This window comes from Bos indicus x Bos taurus, chromosome 19 (genome assembly GCF_003369695.1).
Source record: "Bos indicus x Bos taurus breed Angus x Brahman F1 hybrid chromosome 19, Bos_hybrid_MaternalHap_v2.0, whole genome shotgun sequence".
Classification (NCBI taxonomy): Eukaryota; Metazoa; Chordata; class Mammalia; order Artiodactyla; family Bovidae; genus Bos; species Bos indicus x Bos taurus.
In genome coordinates this window covers 42,994,735-43,000,881 of record NC_040094.1, presented here as the reverse complement: position 1 = coordinate 43,000,881, position 6,147 = coordinate 42,994,735, and positions in this window count along the sequence as shown.

Genomic DNA, 6,147 nt, shown 5'->3' with positions numbered 1-6,147 from the left:
AGGCCTCTCTGGGTGGCCTTTGTTCTCCTCTGCACCCACTCACCTTCCCACAGTAAATCCAACTCTTGAAGGGCCATGTGGGGCCCACTTGTGGCTCGTGAACCCTGGAAACAGGACCAGTCTGAATGCAGCTCCATTTTATACTTAATGTGCTATTAAATGTAAAACATGCATGGAGTTTTTAAAACTTAGCTGAAAAAAAAAGTAAAATATCTCAGTAACTTTTATATAAGTACTTATTGAAATAATAATATTTTGGATATATTGTGTTAAATAGATCATTAATTTCACCTGTTTCTAAAATGTGGCTATTAGGAAATTTAAAGTTACATGGGTGGCATGCATTATATTGCTCCTGGAAAGTACTGCTCTAGGTGATTCCAGACTGAAGAGAGGGTTCCTTGGCCCAGCAAGTGGCAAATCCATACTCATACAGTTGGCTGTTCCCCCCAGCTTTCTCCTTACCAACATTAGACTTCTCTCCTGGTCTTCTAGTCCCTCCTCAGTCTTCTCTGATGAGCTGACCAATTGCTTCCTGCTCCCAGTTTAGAAAACAGCTCAGGGACGGTCATGTGAAAAGTTGGTCACGGATCTTTTCCTTCCCCAAGTCCAAACTGGGTCTCCTCCTGGGCAGGGCTGAGGGTTCTATCACCCGGAAGGTGAAGGTCTCTCCTTTTGTCTCACACCCAAGCTCAGCCCAAGCTGACACTCCCACCAGTTAGTGACCAAGTATGGCCACCTGAGGGCTTCCCTGGAGGTTCAAACAGCAAGGAATCTGCCCGCAGTGTGGGAGACCCAGGTTCAGTCCCTGGGTTGGGAAGATTCTCCTGGAGAAGGGAATGGCAACCCACTCCAGTATTCTTGCTGGGAGAATTCCAGGGACAGAGGAGCCTGGCGGGCTACAGTCCATGGGGTCATAAAGAGTCAGACACTGAGTGACTAACACTTTCACTGTTTTCATGGCCACCTGACCATGCCCCAGGGGACTGGGGGCATTGGCCTTGTCTTTTGTCCCAAATAGCTTAGATGCTGTCCTCTTAACCCCTAATAACACTCTTCCTGAGAGGAATTCTAGGAAATAAGTAGGAAAAAAACACTTTATTCTTTATCACAGTTTCAGGTTTATAGCAAAATTGAGAGAAAGGTGCAGAGAATTCCCTCCTGCCCCCAGGCAGGCATGGCTGTCTTCTCCGCTATGGATATTCCCACTAGAGGGGTACATCTGTCATAATCAGTGAAGCTACACAGCACAATCACCCGGAATCCATGGTTTACGTTAGTGTTCATTCCTGGGCAATACATTTTTAATTTTGTGAAACTAACAATTACTGAGCACTCACGACCCACTAGGTGCTGTCCTGAGAGTTTCCCACTCCTGTCTCACAGGATTAAAGCAGGTGGTATTAGCTCTTTCGTAGGTAAGGCACCTGGGTTTGGACAAGATCGCTGGCCTGGGTGGCGGTGACCCTCTTCTTGCTGGGCAGCACGGCCATCAGAGGGGCCGGGTTTCCAGGCGAAGTCTTGGATGATTCTGCCCTTGTTAAGGGGGTTAGTCACTTCCTTGATGGGGCTAGTGCCTGGGAGTGCAACCCCAGGTCTTGGTGAGGGGGGATGTTACTTCATGCTTGAAGACTGAGTCTGGGTGGCCAGTACTGCTGTGGACAGGGCAGATATCACAGCACATAACTGACTTTACAAAACTTTTTTGACCCTTAATTCCTTTCTTTAAACAGTGTCTGAACTCCTACTTTGACCAGGATTGTGCTGGGCGCCTGTCCCCGAGGGGTCAGGGGAATCTCCAGAGTTCAGTTGTGGTTTAGAGATGAGTGGGATGACGTGTGTGTATGTGTGCACGCATGTGTGTATGTGAATAAATGGGGTGAGAGTGCATGTGCGTGCTATTGGTGTGTGCCTGTGGATGGGTATCTGAGTGTGAGTGTGTACACGTGAGTGTGTTCCTTTCTTTTTTCCCAGATGTTCCTGAGGAACTGAGAGCTTCCTGTATTGCAGCCCAAGCCTAGGGGAATCATTTCAGTCCCTACAGGAGGCCCTGCTGACAAGATTGTTGTTGTTTTAAATTTTTATTTATTTTTATCTTCGGCTGTGCTGTAAGACCATTTCTCTAGTTGTGGTGATTGAGGGCCACGCTCTAGTTGCGTTGCTCGGGCTTCTCATTGTGGTGGCTTCTCTTTTTGCAGAGCACAGGCTCTAGAGGGCAGGCTCAATAGTCGTGGTGCACGAGCTCAGTTGCTCTGCAGCATATGGGCTCTTCCTGGATCAGGGATCAGATCCACGTCTCCTGCATTGGCAGGCAGACTCTCCACCACCCACCCACCAGGGAAGTCCCAAGATTAGGGGTTTGAATCAAGGGACCATTTGAAAGGCTGTCCTGCTACCTGTCTATTCTGTATCTTCAGACTGTTACCAAGTCCAAGGTCATGCTGCTTACTACACAGCAGGCTAATAAATCAAGAGACCAGTTGCTGGCACAAGGAATAGCGACTTTATTTGGAAAGCCTGCAGACTGAAAAGATGGTGGACAAGTGTCCCAAAGTACCATCTTCCTGGAATTAGAATCCAGGCTTATGTTCAAAAGGGTGTGGTTAGTTGCTGCAGACTTCTTGTTGCCAGAATTCTTTGTTCCTGCAGCTGTCTGTGTAGGTCAGGTTTTGAAGTTCCTGTAAACCTTCAATAAGACAAATGTTATTCTCTGTTCTGAAACTTTTTATTTCTATATGAGTGGAAAATTGTTATACCTTTAAAGGTCAGAGCTTTGAGAATGGACTATTCTGTATATTTCAGGCTATAGGCAGCATTCTTGTAGCAAAAGCAATAGAATACAAAGGGTCAGTTCAGTCACTCAGTCGTGTCCAACTCTTTGTGGCCCCATGGACTGCAGCATGCAAACTTCCCTGTCCATCACCAACTCCTGGAGCTTGCTCAAATTCACGTCCATCAAGTCGGTGATGCCATCCAACCATCTCATCCTCTGTCATCCCCTTCTCCTCCTGCCTTCAATCTTTCCCAGCATCAGGGTCTTTTTCAGTGAATCAGTTCTTTGCATCAGGTGGCCAGAGTGTTGGAGCTTCAGCTTTAGCATCAGTCCTTCCAATGAATATTCAGGGTTGATTTCCTTTAGGACTGACTGGTTTGATCTCCTTGCTGTCCAAGGGACTCTCAAGAGTCTTCTCCAATACCAAAGTTCAAAAGTATCAATTCTTCAGCACTCAGCTTTCTTTAAAGTCCAACTCTCTCATCCATACATGACTACTGGAAAAACCATAGCTTTGACTATATGGACCTCTGTCAACAAAGTGATGTTTCTGCTTTTTAATATGCTGTCTAGGTTGGTCATAGCTTTTCTTCCAAGGAGTAAGCATCTTGGCTGTCAGTCACCATCTTCAGTGATTTTGGAGCCCAAGAAAATAGTCTCTCACTGTTTCCATTGTCCCCTTCTGTTTGCCATGAAGTGATGGGACCAGATGCCATGATCTTCGTTTTTTGAATGTTGAGTTTCAAGCTAGCTGTTTCACTTTCCTCTTTCACTTTCATCAAGAGGCTTTTTAGTTCCTCTTCACTTTCTGCCATAAGGGTGGTGTCATCTGCATATCTGAGGTTATTGATATTTCTCCCAGCAATCTTGATTCCAGCTTGTGCTTCATCCAGCTCGGCATTTCTCATGTTATACTCTGCATATAAGTTAAATAAGCAGGGTGACAATATACAGCCTTGATGTACTCCTTTTCCTATTTGAAACCAGTCTGTTGTTCCATGTCCGGTTCTAACTGTTGCTTCTTGACCTGCATACAGATTTCTCAGGGGGCAGGGAAAGCGGTCTGGTATTCTGAGCTCTTTAAGAATTTTTCACAGTTTGTTACAATCCACACAGTCAAAGGTTTAACATAGTCAATGAAGAAGAAGTAGATGTTAAACTGAAAGAAATAGACCCAGTATGGGATCAGATTTGTTCTTCCCTAATACAAGACGATTTGCATAATCTCTCTGAACCTCAGTGTTCTTTCCTATATGTACCAGGAAAAACCCATTGCCTTAAATCTATAACCCCCAGTTAACCTTCTAAGGAGAGCAATTTCAGATCCTTGAGGGACCTTAGGGGACAGGTGGAGGAACCTCATTGAGTTGAGATGTTGGGCTGAGGATGAAACCCCAGGGAAGGAGTAAGTGCGCCATCAAGGCTGGGGGCCATGCGTTCGGTGAGGAGAGGTGGAGAGGGAGGGGCTGGGAGAACCGATGGGTCTCAGGCAGCCTTTGGGAGGAAAACTTTGTGCATGGTGTGTGTCCCACCTGCCCCTCCTCACTGCAGAAGCAAATCCTTGGTAAAATAGTGATTGCTCATTGGTTGAGGAGAGGGCTTTCTTTAGGGGAGAGTGAGGTTTTGGGTTTGCTTCAAGACTGGCCTGAGCATCTGCATGGGAGAAACTGTGGCACTTTGGTTACTTTACAGGGAGGTCATGGCTCATTGCAGAAATATTTACTATCTGCTTCCAAGGGATGGGCATGGCATTAAGCACTTTATATTTGCTGTCTCGTTCAATCCTCCCAACATCTCACCCAGTGGGAATAGCTCTTCTCTTTTATAGATGAGTATGCTGAATGTATGGATGTGAAAGTTGGACTATAAAGAAAGTTGAGCACTGAAGAATTGATGCTTTTGAACTGTGGTGTTGAAGAAGACTCTTGAGAGTCCCTTGGACAGCAAGGAGATCCAACCAGTCCATCCTAAAGGAAATCAGTCTTGTATATTCATTGGAAGGACTGATGCTGAAGCTAAAACTCCAACACTTTGGCCATCTGATGAGAGGAACTGACTCATTGGAAAAGACCCTGATGCTGGGAATGACTGAAGGCAGGAGGAGAAGGGGACGACAGAGGATGAGATGGTTGTATGGCATCATCAACTCAATGGATGTGAGTTTGAGTAAGCTCTGGGAGTTGGTGATGGATAGGGAAGCCTGGTGTGCCACAGTCCATGGGGTTGCAAAGAGTTGGACACGACTGAACGACTGAACTGAACTGATGCCTAACTTAGAAGGCTGGAGGTATTTCTGCAAGCCCACAGCTGGTAAGTTGCAGGGCTGCATTCAAGTTCTGAACCTGTTCCCTTAACTGTGAGGGTACAGCTGCCCTGGCTATGCCCCCCACAGACTCCTTGAAGTCACTGCTGGCTTCTCTTCCCAGGGCTGGGGGAGGCATAGAACCCTTGCCCAGGGCAGGGTGGTGGCCCTTGAATGAACCCACTTCCTTCATTTCTTTGAGCATCTCTATGTTTTGTTTTGTTTGTTTTAAAATAAAGATGATTTCCCCCTGAATTATAAAATAACATATTCTTATTGCATACAAATTTAAAAAGTAGAAAAATGACCCCCACTCTTAAAACACCTGTTAAATCAGTTACTGCCTGGGGATGACCAGGATCCATCTTGGCACATTTCCATCTGTTTGCATGGGTTTTTATGAATCTGTCCACTGCTCTGAGTGTCCCTCTGCCTTGGGCCCTGTTATTTTCTTCACAGCCTTCAACATAGCTTCAGATCTGCCCCAAAGAATCCATTCTTACTTAAAACACTAGTGAATGATGTAAGTTTTACCCCGTGACCCTTGACAAAAGTGCGTGAGGACAGTCTAGCTCGAAAGTCAGCTTGTGCAGGCCCCTCTTGGCCTGTCTTATGCAGCTCTTTCTGGCTCTTTCATCTCCCACTTTGAGCCATTCCCAGTTCCAGGCCTTAAACTCCTGCCCCCTTGATTTTGCAATTCAGCTCTGCCCCATGCTTGACATGAATGCAGTTAAGGCATAGCTCCACTTGGCAAAGCAAAGGGCGTGTGGGATTGCAGGGCTCCTAGAGAGCAGATATAGTTAGAAACATCAAAGATGTGTTTTTTTTTTTCCATTATTATACATTTAAACACAATATTTTTGTTTGAGATCAAATTGTACAAACTCTTTTATAACTTGTTTTTGTCATATAATAGAGAAGGAGGTACCCTAGTCTTAGTAAGAAAAAGGATGTGTGTGCGCGTTGATCCTAAAAAAAAAAGAAGGTGATGTAAAGCTGGGAGGGATTAGGGGCAGGAGGAGAAGGGGACGACAGAGGATGAGATGGCTGGATGGCATCACTGACTCAATGG